This window comes from Cryptomeria japonica, chromosome 11 (genome assembly GCF_030272615.1).
Source record: "Cryptomeria japonica chromosome 11, Sugi_1.0, whole genome shotgun sequence".
In the NCBI taxonomy this organism is placed as follows: domain Eukaryota; kingdom Viridiplantae; phylum Streptophyta; class Pinopsida; order Cupressales; family Cupressaceae; genus Cryptomeria; species Cryptomeria japonica.
The window spans coordinates 434,067,936-434,083,030 of NC_081415.1; positions in this window are offsets into that span (position 1 = coordinate 434,067,936).

A 15,095-nucleotide genomic window follows, 5' to 3' on the forward strand; every position below is an offset into this window, starting at 1 on the left:
GGTTAAATAGGTAGCCTCCCCATCATATTAGTATCAGAGCCAGTTTAGGCTTGGGAAGAAAGTAGTTGATGACTAATACTGAATCAGTAGGAGACAATAGTCATAGAATGGTGACTAATGCAGAGTTAGCCAAGAAGGTAGAAGATCATAAGGAAGACAATAGACTCCTAAGAGAAAGATTAGCACAACTGGAGAGTAAACTAGACATAGTTGAGGATAAAACCGAGAAAGTAACAATCCAGGTCAATGAAGGGAAGGGTAAAGAACAAGTAGAAGAGGATAGGATACTAGAACCACACCCTATTCTACTTGGAGAACCTTTCCTAAAAGAAATTAAAGCTTTAGGAGGAAAATATTTAGGAGTGCCACTTTTTCATGGGAAAATGGAGCCTGAAGTAGTTACTGAATGGATTGAAGGAATGGAGAATCACTTTGAGTGTGATGGAATCAGTGAGGAACAAAAGGTGAAGGTAGCTAAGTCGAGATTAAGAGGAGCAACCTTAACTTGGTGAAAATTTATCCAAGAAGAGAGGCAAAAAGAGGGTAAGAACCCCATAGCTACTTGGAAGGGCATGTTAGCTAAGGTGAGGGAAACCTATATCCCTGAAGATTATGAGATATGATTGCACAAGAGGAGACAAAACTTGAGGCAAAGAGAATTGGATGTGAGCAGCTACACTGAGGAATTTCAAAAGTTGTGTCTGAGATCTAAGGTGGTAGAGGATGAGAGCATCAAGGTAGCCAGATACTTGAATGGCTTGAGATGGAATATTCAAGAGGATTTGAGTTTGTTAAGTCCTAATACCATGCATAAATTCTATCAGTTGGCACTAAAGGTGGAGGAAAAGAGAAAAAAGAAGCAAGAACAAAGGAATAGAGGAAGAGGCAGAGGAAAAGATGGTAAAGGCCAAAGAGGTAGTTTTGGTGAAAGAGGAATAGATCAAAGGTCCCAAGGAGAGTCCAAACTTATAGAGAAAAGTGAGGATTCACATAGCATGAGCAGCTATAGAGGAAGGGGATCATCTAGTAACCTAGGAAGAGGTAGATCTAGTGGACCGAGAAGAGGGTCCTACTTCTCCACCATGAAGTGTTACAATTGCCAAAAGTTGGGTCACCCTACCTATAGATGTCCAGAGAAATCCTCTTCATCTCAAGGAAGTGAAAGAAGAGTGACATATGCACAAGAAGATGCAGAAACAACAAGACACAATATGTGAGCTTTGCTCCTAAAGATGGAGAACATTTAATGATGAGAAGAGCCTTGATTAAGGAGCCAATCAAAGAAGAACCAACTCAAAGAAGAGCTTTGTTTAAAATCAAATGCAAGGTCCTTGGTAAGGTTTGTAGAGTGGTGATAGACCCAGGGTCTACTGACAACATTATGTCAGAGGAAGTATTAAGTAAACTAAAGTTGAAAATAATTCCACACAGTAATCCATATAGGGTCACTTGGCTCAACAAGGAGTAGCATGTGGTAGTGAATGAACAAACATGGGTAAAGTTCAACATAGGTAGTTATAAGGATAAAGTCTTGTGTGACATCCTCCCTATGGATGCTTGCCATCTACTTCTTGGTAGACCATGGAAGTTTGAAAAAAAGGCCATTCACAATGGAGAGGAGAACTCTTATTCTTTTCAAAAGGATGGAGTTACATACCACATTCAGTCCCTAATTGATGAAGGAGAGAGAAGCAAAACTAAAGGCCCAAATATGTCATTGGTGAGTGAAAAAGAGTTCATTAACACTCTCAAGGAATGAGAAGGGGTGAAATTTTCTCTTATAATAAAACCAAGGGAAACAAAGCAAGAAAAGAAGGTTCAATACCTCATCAAGTCCATCAGATACTAGACAACTTCAAAGCAATCATAAGTGATGGAGCACCAGCAACCCTACCGCCTATTAGAGCCATCATCCATCAAATTGATTTTATTCCTGGAGCATCATTACCCAACAAAGGAGCCTATAAGATGAATCTCGAACATAACAAGGAAGTGGCTAGACAAGTCCAACAATTATTGGACCAAGGATTGATAAATAAGAGTATAAGTCCTTGTGTCATACCTTCAGTGTTAGCACCCAAGAAAGGAGGAACATGGAGGCTATGCACAGATTCAAGAGCCATAAATAGAATCACTATTAGGTACAAATTTCCTATCCCAAGAATTGAAGACTTGATAGATTGCTTGGGAGGTGCAAAGTACTTCTCTAAGATTGATCTCAAGAGTGGATACCACCAGATTAGAATAAAAGAAGGTGATGAATGGAAAACAACCTTCAAAACCAATGAAGGACTTTATGAGTGGTTTATTATGACATTCAGTCTTAGTAATGCTCCCAGTACATTCATGAGACTCATGAATGAAGTGCTTAAAGATTTATTGGTAAATTTGTTGTTGTATACTTAGATGACATCTTGATTTTTAGTAGAATTAAAGAGGAACATCTAGAGCATATTAGTATTGTATTGCAAAAATTGTATGATGAGAAACTAACAATAAACTTGGAGAAGTGTGAGTTTATGAAGTAGGAATGTGTCTATCTTGGACTTGTAGTTTCGGGAGGAGATTTGAAGATGGACACATTAAAGGTGGAAGCCATCACAAATTGGCCAACACCAAAGACAGCAAGTGCAGTAAGAAGTTTTCATGGTTTGGCATAGTTCTATAGGAAGTTTATTAGAGGATTCAGTGAGATTTATGCACCCATGATGGATACCATCAAAGGAGGAGTTAATACTAAGTTTTAGTGGACCAATGCAGCTAACAAAGGGTTTTGAACTTTTGAAACAAAAGGTAGCTACACAACCAGTACTCATTCTTCCTAGTTTTGACAAGTTGCTCACAATTGAATGTGATGTTAGTAATATAGTAGTTGGTGTTGTTTTGAGTCAAGAGAATAGACTTGTAGCTTTCTTTAGTGAGAAGCTCAATGATACCAAGAACAAGTATTCATCCTATGATCTTGAGTTGTATGCTCTTGTTCAAGCTCTTAGGAAGTGGAGGCACTACTTGTTACCTAAGGAGTTTGTTGTTTACATAGATAATCAAGCTTTAAGTTTTCTGAATTCACAAGATAAGTTGAGTCATAGGCATGTTAAATGGGTTGAGTATCTACAGTCATATACTTTTTCTATTAAGCATAAGAAAGAATAGTGTAATAAAGTAGCAGATGCTTTGAGTAGAAGGCTACTAACAGTACAAGAAGTGCAGATTCAAAGTATTGGAGTTGATTACTTCAAGGATTTGTACCCCCATGATGAGGATTTTGTAGCCATTTACAAGGTGTGTCAAGAATTTCAGAATCACTTTCATAGTGAATATGCTGACCTTACTTTGCAGAATGGTTTGTTGTTTAAAGGTGGACAACTGTGTGTTCCTAAAGGATCGATGAGGGAAAATATGATCCAAGAAAAGCACAATGGATGTTTGAGTGGTCATTTTGGCCTTAATAAGACATTGGAACTCATTCAAAGGTTCTACTATTGGCCTAGAATGCAGAGGGATATCAGAAGGTATGTTGAGCAATGTATGGTTTGTTAGAAAGCTTAAGGCATGACTACTAATGTTGTTCTTTATCAGCCATTGCCTATTCCTACAAGGCCATGGGAATGTGTGAGTATGGATTTTATGGTTGGATTACCCAAAACAAAGCTTGGTTGTGATAGCATTTTTGTTGTTGTTGACAGAATCAGTAAAATGGCACATTTTGTTCCTTGTAAAACTACTCATGATGCTAGTCACATTGCACACTTGTTTTTCAAAGAGGTTATTAGAATCCACAGTTTGCTGGTTAGTATTGTTTCAGATAGAGATGTCAAATTCCTTGGACATTTTTGGAAAACTCTTTGGAAAAGACTGGGAACTAATTAGTCTTTTGGTTCAGCCTATCATCCCCAAATAGATGGTCAAATAGAGGTGGTCAATAGGACACTTGGAAACCTTTTAAGGTGTTTGACCAAAGAGTATGGACAGAGTTGGGATCAAGTTCTTCACCAAGCAGAGTTTGCGTATAATGACAGTGTCAACAGGTCTTCTGGGAAGAGTCCTTTTGAGATAGTGTATGGTATGCACCCATGAGGTGTTATGGAATTATGAGACCTTGGTAATCTATCACATAGAAGTGGTCAATCTGATGATGTCGCTCAATCTATGAAGGAGCTTCATGACCAAGTCAAGCAAACTCTCTAAGATTCTTCACAGAAAGTTAAAGCCAAAGTTGATGCCACATGGAGAGATGTGCAATTTTCAATTGGAGATTTGGTGATGGTACATTTGAACAAGGCTTGAATTCATAAAGGGATTCCCAGCAAGCTACAAATGAGGAGAATAGGCCCATGTAAAGTTTTAGCCAAGTATGGCTCTAATGCATATAAGATTGATTTGCCATCTAATATTGCTTTGTCTCCCATTTTCAATGTTGCAGATTTAGTTGTATACAAGGGACAACTTCCCAAGGAGGATGGGTGAGTTTCAGATGTTCAACAGTCACTTGTTGATCTGCCATTACTTTCTTCTTCCATGCCTCAGGCTGAGAAAGTGTTGGATTCTCATGTTCTCAAGAAGACTAGACAATAAGTCTACATGGAACATTTAGTGAAATGGATGCATAAACCTAATTCTGAAGTGACTTGGGTCCCTAAACTAGAATTTGTGAAGTCAAGAATTGATCTTTCCTTGATGTTGAGTGTAGTCACTTGACTTCTTTGTTTTTGGGGGAGTATGGTGCAAGAGCACCTAAGGGTTGAAATGCCCTTGAGCAATTTTGTCTTGTGAGACCTTCCTATGGGCATGTAAATACTTTTTGGTGTTTTGTTTGTAGTTTTTGAAGTTTTACCTTATCGGCAAGACCTACCCTGATCGGCAATTCTTAACCCAATGAGGTCACCTGAGTTGGAGTAGTTAAATCAGGTATTGGCAGGAGTGGTTCACACTTAACCCGGTGACCTAATGAGTCATCGGATACCGGCTAGAAGATCGAATATTCACTACGCTGAAGACCCAATGGAATTTGTTGGATATCAGAGAGAATGTTTTTATGCTATCCCACGAACCCGATAGGAAAGTGCTAGCCGATAACAAGTGAGAAAGTCATGCGGCTTCCAATAGGATCGGATGATTGTCACTATACTGCGATGAGAAAATGATCGAAGATTATCTATCGTGACTTCACGACCATGGTGGGACCCAATGAAAAATAATATCATTCTGGGTGGTTAGAGAGGTCGTGCTGAGATGTCAAGGTAGAGCCCTCAGAACCAATTAGTGAATGCCATGTGGTGAAGCACAAAAGAGAGATCAAGTAGATCGAACGATCGGATTGAGAATTTCGGGTGGGTAGAGAGGCCATACTGAGATGTCAAGGTAGAGCCCCTGAAACCAATTAGTGAATACCACATGGCAAAGCACAAAAGAGAGATCGAGCAGATCGGATGATCAGATTAGCTTTTCGGTTATCTTCCCGAAGACCGATAGAAAGTGCGGAGCACAGAAAGTCGACATTGGCAGTTGGAAGCCAGGTTCTGTGGCTATGTCGATGGACCATTTTGTAATTTTTTTTTAGTTTTAAAGGGTTGCATGTTGGATGTGGGATGGTTGAATACTACAAGAAATGCATACAGTTTATTTTCTGGTTTTCTTTCATTGTGTGTTGTACTGTCTTGTTTTGTTAAGTTTTTCATTACAGTTTTGTAATTTAAGTTTCCCTTTTGTTGTTCATTTCGATGTTTTGAATTCATAGTGTAAATATGCCTCTGTCTTGAACCTCCACCATGGGATCCATGCAGTCATTGGAGTTCTTTAGGAAGAGCCAAAAATGTATGGTAGAAGTAGAGTAGTAGTAGGAGGAAGCCAAGAAATGGCAATCGCCATTTCTACATACCAAACCTAGGTGAGCTTGATGGTAGTCTGGCTAGGTATCAGTAATTGATTGAGTTAACTTGCAGGGGAAGGAAATTGTTGAGAATTGGAAGAAGATCTAGATGGCTACAAGCCTGAGATTGAAACATTGAGTAATCAAGAGGAAAGTTTGCTAAATTAAACAAGATGGGTGGTTTTGCAAAGAGTCAAGAATGAGTGTATCCTTCAACCCTACAAGGATATAGTGAGCGATCTTACTTTGTGAGCTTGAGGTTGGTGTTAAGAAAACAAATGGTAGGGAAGTACCAAGAAGTCTAGAAGAGTAGACTTGGAACTCAAGAAGGGATAGAAACAAGCCATCAAGAAATCTAATTGATGGTTAAATAGGTAGCCTCCCCATCATAAAGCTACTTGATCGCTTGATGGTATCATGTAAAATATGGCTGGGGGAATGTCATAGGTAGTAAAAACACTTTGACCCTACATTTTATCACAATCATTATACTAATTTAATTATTCTAAGACTTCAAAAAAAAATTTAATAAACAAAATTAAATAAAGTTGCAAAAATTTACCTGGGCATCAATGTCAAATGTCTCACTCAACAAAGACTCTGTCATGACCATATTCTCTATAGAAGATGGTTGTTGTGTAGGTGCATGCTGACTACTATCAGGCTAATAAGTGCAAAGGGCCCCACATGACTGACAATAGCGAGATGGAACTTGAGGCCTATAAGATTCATCTGCATTAACATGTATTAGAGGCTCGACATACTGTATGAGGGCCTGAGTCAATGAGATAATGGACTCTAAGGTATCCACCTCAATATTGTCCTTCACAATGGAAGGAATAGTCACTTGCTCCACCATAGGTCTACCCAAGGGTCTCAGTGCTAGGTTTGGGTCACGATGTGCCCCTACTCTATCATGTGACGATCCCCCACCCCTATCATGATGGTATGATAAAAGAAAAAGGATCTAGTCAACTACTGAGAGGAGGGGGGTGAATTAGTAGATAGAAAACTGATATAAACTCACCAAACTCAGAATCAACCTCTCAAAGTAAACTCTAAACTAACAAGTTAAACCACTGAACTACAAATGCAATATCACTGTCAAGTTTAATTGGTTGACTATTATAGCAGATTAATAGTAAACAACTTGAAACTCACAAACATCTAAATACTTTACTGACATAAGTAAAACCTCATTTCATATTGTTGTCGATTATCATAACATATCAAAGTGGATTAAGTAATTAAGCAATTCAACCATAGTAGACATAACCACAAAAACATTCACCACTTGACACAATATTTATGACATGGAAACCCAAATGGGAAAAACCATGGTGGGGATGAATACCCACAAGTATTCTAAACTCTTCTAAAGTTTGCCCTGTTAAGAGCCAAGCCCGTTAAAGCTTTACAAAAAGTCTCGTTAAGAATAGATGTTGTTAGGGACCACCCGGTTAAGGGATTGACTATAATGCCCTATTATAAGCAATACCCTATGAGGAGTAACCTCGGTAGAGGATATGAAATCCAAACTAATGGACCACCTAGTTAGAGGATTTGAATAACACTAATCTCATTAGAGCTTACCCAGTTAGAGGATTTTAAGTGTTGTAATTCTTAGAAAACAATAGGAGTTTTCTAATATGTTTGAATAGCACTACACTTGCTTGTTTAGATCCTTTTCATGCTCCTATCTGCCTTTACACAAACTACAGATACATCATCTGGTTCGACAACCACACTCAACTAGAAACTTTCCAACTCTGAAACAAAATAACTCATCAAACTTATAAACAAATCAATAGGTTGATAACACAACAAATACCTAATTCTCTCATAGAGATTATAAACAAGTCATTTCAAGTATGACCATTGGATTACATAACAATCTCTACACATCATTCAAGATAGCCTTGACCACTCCTTGATCACTGCTTCATCGAACTCAGTAACTTATCACATGATTTACATTACATGCAATATACTTGCTCATTACCAAGATAAAAACTGCTATCTCAATGTACCAAAAACACTATGAAACTATTCTCATACAATATGCATATATTGATGAATACTAAGAGGGGGGGGTGAATTAGTATACCAAAAATTATTGAACTTAAACTCTTAAACAATTTAGCAGTTAACTAGTATAACAGATTTACTAACAAACTGATTAAGACAAATGCAAACCAAATAGCAAATAAAGCATTCACCCACAAGAGCACAATCACCATAACACAAGAGGTTTGGATGTGGAAACCCAAATGGGAAAGACCACGATGAGAAGAAACTCACAAGTAACTATCTACAGAATAGTAACCAAACCGGTTAAGGTCATACAATGTTCTTCACCAGAATAGATCTTGGTAGGAATCTCGATCTTTGTTAGGAGATAAGTCCTGTTAGAGACTACCTTGTGAGAGGATTTCAGATTCATAGATGTGAACCACCTTGTTAGAGGATTTACAAAGGCTTTGTTAGGCCTACCCGGTTAAGGGTTTCAGACTTGTCGAAGATATGAGTAATCAACAAGTAGATGATCTAGATAATAGCATAGTATGCTTGGTTAGATCCATGATAGCTCATTGTTAATGCACATTTAGCATTACTTCAGTCTTCAATATCTCCACACTTTGTTTCTTTACACAGACCTAATTTACTCTTCTATATTCGCACATACAAAAACCCTCATGCACTGCTAAAACCCCTATCAACAACTAAAACCCTAGACATGATGTCCTTATAAAGGAATCTGATTTCATGACGGTCCAATAGGATTACATTAAAAGTTCCTAGGTTCAGTGCATCTAGACACATTTGGTAACATGATACAAAATCACCGCCAAAGTGTCGGTGGATGATAACTCACCACAGAAATACCAGTTGGTAACTCATCACAGAGTAATACCGGTTCATTATCGATTACTGGTTCATACATTTTACCAATTACAAGTTGTCAAAATGAAGACTAGAAAAATGTTAACTACCGCTTTATTCCTTCACACCGCTTTGGGATCCTCGTACCACTTTGGGATCCTCAAACCGCTTGAGATCTTTATACCACTTTGGGTCTTCAGTCAGTTTGTGACTGGTAAATACCTTCTACAAAAAACCGATAGTCTAAAGACTATAATACATAATACCGGTTGGAACAATTACCCATTGAGCATAACTCATACATAGGGAAGTGATCATAAAACAAGTGTGTCTCCATCAATGACAATCACAACATCATCAAAATGCCAACATATATGTCATAATCATTACCGCTCATCATCAAATCATAAACCAATATAACAAACTTAATCAATTAGGGTTTATCATATCAATAGGTAGGGTTTATCGGTTCAACTCTCCAATACTTAGCAATACTAGTTCACTCCACAAACTCACCTATCGGTTATAGTTCCCTTCACTAGCTCTTCCTACCAGTTACAAAACAACATTATAACAATATCATTACTGGTTACAATTGACATCAATGACAACATAACATTTCATTAATGCAATCTTCATGCAAATTCCAACAATCTCCCCCTTTGGCATTGATGGCAATACAAATATCAATACCATGTATTGCTATGATTATGACTAGGAATCCTGGTTTACATTTTACAATGTACTCTCCTTGTCTTCAGCTAGTAGCTCGCTATAGACCTTCTCTTTGTCAATCATACAATTCTTCTCCCCCTTTGACAACAATGCCAAAGTGAAAGTAAAACATGCAATGTCAAACTTCACTGCTAAGCATCATCAACCTGCAACTTGATGCTCCCCCTGTGGAATAACTCCATTCTACACCAATCCTATTGTAAACTTTTGCAAGTAGTTCCAGGATTGATATACTCTGCATCATGCTCAATTGACCTCATGAAGGGGTACAACCCCTAGTTGACTTCTAAGATACTCATAACTAGTCTTAGGTAGAGTTTTAGTAAAGATATATCCACCCTGCTCCTTGGTAGAAACATGCTCTAGTATCACATCTTTAATCTGCACTTTTTCCCTTAAGAAATGATACTTCAATTCAATATGCTTGTTTCATGCGTGCAAGACAGGATTCTTGGAAATAATTATGGTACTAGTATTGTCACATAAGATCTTTACAGGTTCTATAAATATAAGCTGCAACATACTCAGCTTCAATAGTAGACTATGATATACAACTCTGCTTCTTGCTACTCCATGAAACAAGTCTTCCTCCAACAAAGAATGCTCCACCGGTTGTGCTTTTCCTATCATCAACATTACCTACCCAGTTTGCATCTGTATACACCTTCAAGTCAAAGTTACCTACATATGGATACCATAATCCATAGTTAGTAGTGCCTTTCAGATATATGAATATCCTCTTGGTTTCTATCAAATGTGTTTCCTTAGGATTCTTATGAAATCTAGCAACTAGACCAACTGCATGAGCTATATCCAATCTATTGTGAACAACATAGTGCAATTTCCCAATCATTGACCTATACTCCTTTTCATCAACTGTTGTGGCTTTAGCTTCCTTAGACAATTTACATCTTGTAACCATTGGTGTCCCAACTGGTTTACAGTCACTCATACCAGATGTCTTTAATACATCTTTCACATACTTAGACTGTGTGATGAAAATACCACTCTTCATTTGCTGAATTTGCAAGCCTATGAAATTTTTTATCTCTCCCATTAGACATTTCAAACTACTTTTCATTTCATTTGCAATGTCATTTCTCATGTCATTATTGCCTCCAAATATGATATCATCCACAAACACTTCACTAACTAGTATCTTATCTCCTTTAGATCTGAGATATATGTTGTTATCTTCACTGGTTCTCTGAAAACCTATCTCGATTAGGTGTGAATGAAGCCTTTCATACCATGCTCTCAATGCTTTCTTTAACTCATATAGTGCCTTGTGCAATTTGCATACCATGTCTTTTTCATCAGTCAAAGAATAACCATCTGTCTTCTCAATGTATACTTCTTCCAGTATTCCATTCAAAAATGTTGACTTCACATCCATCTGATATACTTTGAATCCCTTATGTTTTGAAAATGCAAGTAAATTCCTGACACCTTCCATTCTAGCAACTGATGCCAAATTCTCACCATAATCTTCTCCTTCTTCTTGTGCATAATCTTTGCAAACCAATCTAGCTTTGTTTCAGACTACTATACCATCTTCATTCAGCTTGTTCCTAAATACCCACTTAGTACCTATCACATTTTTATTCACTAGTCTGGGTACTAGGGTCCATGTATTGTTCTTCTCAATTTTATCAAGCTTCTCCTCCATAGCTTTAATCCAATGATCATCTCTAAATGATTCCTTAGTAGTTATAGGCTCAATTGTGGAGATCATGCAAGAATTTTCTCTAATTCTTCTTTTGGTTAATACTCCAGCATCCTTATCTCCAATAATCTAGTCAGGATTTTGATTGAGTCTCACATACCTCAGAATAACATGATCATTATCTTCAGGTTCTTCTTCTATATTATCATCATCTTCTTCTGAATCTACTTGTTCCGGTTGAATTGGTACAATAACATTCTCTTTACTAGTTTCAGGCTTCATTGGTTCTAGTTCCAAAAACAAAATGCAAGGATCTTCATCCTTTTTCTCCACACTAGTTTCCCTTGAGATTTTAGGATACTCATCCACTCAAACATCAACACTCTCAATGATTCTTTGTGTCCATTTGTGATACAATTTGTAGGCCTTAATCTTGATGGAGTAACCAAGAAATATACCTTCATCACTATTAGCCTCAAATTTACTAGCATAGTCACCTCTCTAAATAAAACATTTACTGCCAAATATCTTAAAATAACTGACATTAGGTGATCTACCATACTAGTTTTCATAAGGGGTCTTATTCTTACCTCCTTTTACCGAAATCTGACTCATAGTGGAGACAGTTGTGCTGATAGCTTCTCTCCAGAAAGTTTTTGGTACACCTCCTTGCATCAACATCATCCTAGTAGCTTCAACAACTGACCAGTTGTTCCTCTTTGCAATACCATTCTATTGTGGTGTCCTCGATGCAGAAAGTTGTCGTTTGATACCATTTTCTTCACAATATATAGTGAATTCCATAGAAGTGAATTCACCACCTTGATCAGTCCTTAGACACTTTATCTTCTTGCCACTTTCCTTTTCATCTAAGGCCCTGAATGCCTTGAATTTACTAAATGCTTATTTTTTATCCTTCAAGAATGTGACCCACATCAGTCTTGAGCAATCATCAGTGAAGATCATAAAATATCTATCACCTTGAATACTTTTAATCCTTATTACTCCACAGAGGTCTGTATAAACCAAATCTAATAGATGTTGCACTGAAAAAGATTTTCTCTTAAAATTTGAGGATGTCATCTTTCCCAACTGACATTCCTTACATAGAGCATTAAATGGTTTGTCCAACTGAGGCAAACCTCTCATTTTCTTGGACTTACTCACTTTAACAATGTTATCAAAATGTATATGACAAAATATCCTATGCCAAAGCCAACTATCATCTACTTTAGCAATTAAATTGTTGTTGACTTTAGGATTTAGGTGAAATAGGTTACCTTTAGTCTGCTTGCTAGTTGCAATCAGTTCACCTTTTCTCCCATATATTTTGCACATAGCATTCTTAAATGCCAATGGATATCCTTTGTCATTGAGTTGAGCAACACTCAAAACATTGTGCTTTAGTCCTTCAACCTAGTAGACATCATTTGCATTGGTCTTTCCATTAAGAGAAATAGTTCCCTTACATTTAACCATGCAGGGTGAGTCATTACCAAATCTCACAACTCTGCCCTCAAATTCCTTGAAAGAAATAAATTTTCTCTGGTCACTGGTCATGTGATGTGAACAACCACTATCAATGATCTAATCATTAGAATTATCCATGCGAGAAACTAATGCCTTCTGATCAGATGTCTCCTCTTTAATGGCTAAAAAGACAATTTCTTCATTAGCATCACCCTCAAATTCCTCATCAGTGATACCACCATCAACTACAATAAGACAATCTCTTTTGCCTTTTCCTTTATACTTCTTGAAATTCTCTCACTTGTGCTCATTATCACCATTAGGACAATTAGTTGCAATGTATCCAATCTTGTTGCATGCAAAACATTTCAAAGGTAATTTACCTTTGTATTTAATGGTACCTCTAGTTAACCGCTTGGCCAACGATGCTTCAATCTCAACCAAACTATCTTCATCATCAACTTCTCTGCTAGATCTAGATTCATAACTATGATTAACATCTCTACTTTTCCTGATAGATGGGTTAGAAACTAAAGCTCTAAATGCAGATTCAAATTTTTGAATACTACCATCATAACCATTTAATTCAAAAGTAGCAAGCTTACCAGTGCTGGAGTCAAGGGTTACCTTAGTTTTGTCATTTGAATTTATCTCCTGAATGGCTTCAACTCGGATAGCGTAGACTGATAGAAGGGTTTGCAACACCTTGCAAATCACTATGGCATCTTCCACTTTACCACCAGCACTCTTGTTCTCACCAACTATCTCTTTTATCCTCTGACCATACTATTGTATATTCTCAACTTCAACCATCCGCAGGTCATCAAACTTTCCTCTTAGACTCTCTTCTTTGGCAATCTTCGCATGTTCATCACTGCTAAAAATCTCTTCAAGTTTCTTCCATACCTCATATGCAGTCTCCAGACCATGAACATCTACATACTCTGCATCAAACAAAGAATTGATAATAGCCTCGAGTGCTTGATTATTTTCTTGTTTCTCTTTCTTCTGATCATTAGTCACAATCCCACTAGGTTCAACATATTGAGTACCGACATGTTCCTAGTATTGAATTCCTAGACTCTTGATATTAATTTTCATTCTATCACTCCATATTTTGTAGTTCTCTCTATTAAACTTCGAACCTTCCTTCTTTGTCATGTTCTACAAAGATCTTTACCTCAAGTTGTTAGGCTTAACCTTAGAGGACCTGAGAAGCTCTGATATCAATTGATGGTATAATGAAAGAATGAGGATCTAGTCAACTATTGAGAGAGGGGGGGGTGAATCAGTAGATAGAAAACTGATATAAACTTTCACCAAACTCATAATCAACCTCTCAAAGTAAACTCTAAACTGACAAGTTAAACCACTGAACTACAAATTCAATATCACTGTCAGTTTTAACCGGTTTACTATTATAGAAGATTAATAGTAAACAACTTGAAACTCACAAACATCTAAATACTTTACTAACATAAGTAAAACCTCATTTCATATTGTTGTTGGTTATCATAACATGTCAAAGTGGATTAAGCAGTTACGCAATTCAACCATAGTAAACATAACCACAAAAATATTCACCACTTGACATAATATTTTTGAGGTGGAAACCCACATGGGAAAAACCACAATGGGGATGAATACCCACAAGTATCTTGAACACTTTTGAAGTTCGCCATATTAGGAGCCAAGCTTGTTAAAGCTTTACAAAAAATCTTGTTAAGAATAGATCCTGTTAGGAACCACTCGATTAAGGGATTGACTATAATGCCCTATTAGAAATAATACCCTGTAAGGAGTAACCTCAGTAGAGGATTTGAAATCCAAACTAATGGACCACCTAGTTAGAATATTAGAATAACACTAAGCTTGTTAGAGCTTATCTGGTTAGGGGGTTTTAACTGTTGTAATTGTTAGAAAATAATAGGAATTTATTGATCTGTTTGAATAGCACTACACTTGCTTGTTTAGATCCTTTTCATGCTCCTATTTGCCTTTACACAAACTACATATACATCATTCAGTTCAACAACCACACTCAACTAGAAATTTTCCAACTTTGAAACAAAACAACTCATCGACCTTATAGACAAATCAATAGGTCGGTAACACAACAAAAACCTAATTCTCTCATAGAGGTTATAAACAAGTTGGTTCAAGTATAACCGTTGGATTACATAACAATCTCTACACATCATTTGAGATAGCCTCGACTGATCCTTGATCACCACTTCATCAAACTTAGTAACTCATCACGTGGTTTGCATTACATGCAATATACTTGCTCATTCCCAAGATAAAACCATTATCTCAATGTGCCAAAAACACTTTGAAATTCTTCTGTCATAATCATCACCGCTTATCATCAGATGGTAAACCAATATAACAAAATTAATTGGTTAGGGTTTATCATATCAATAGGTAGGGTTTACCGGTTCAACTCTCCAATACTTAGCAATACCGGTTCAC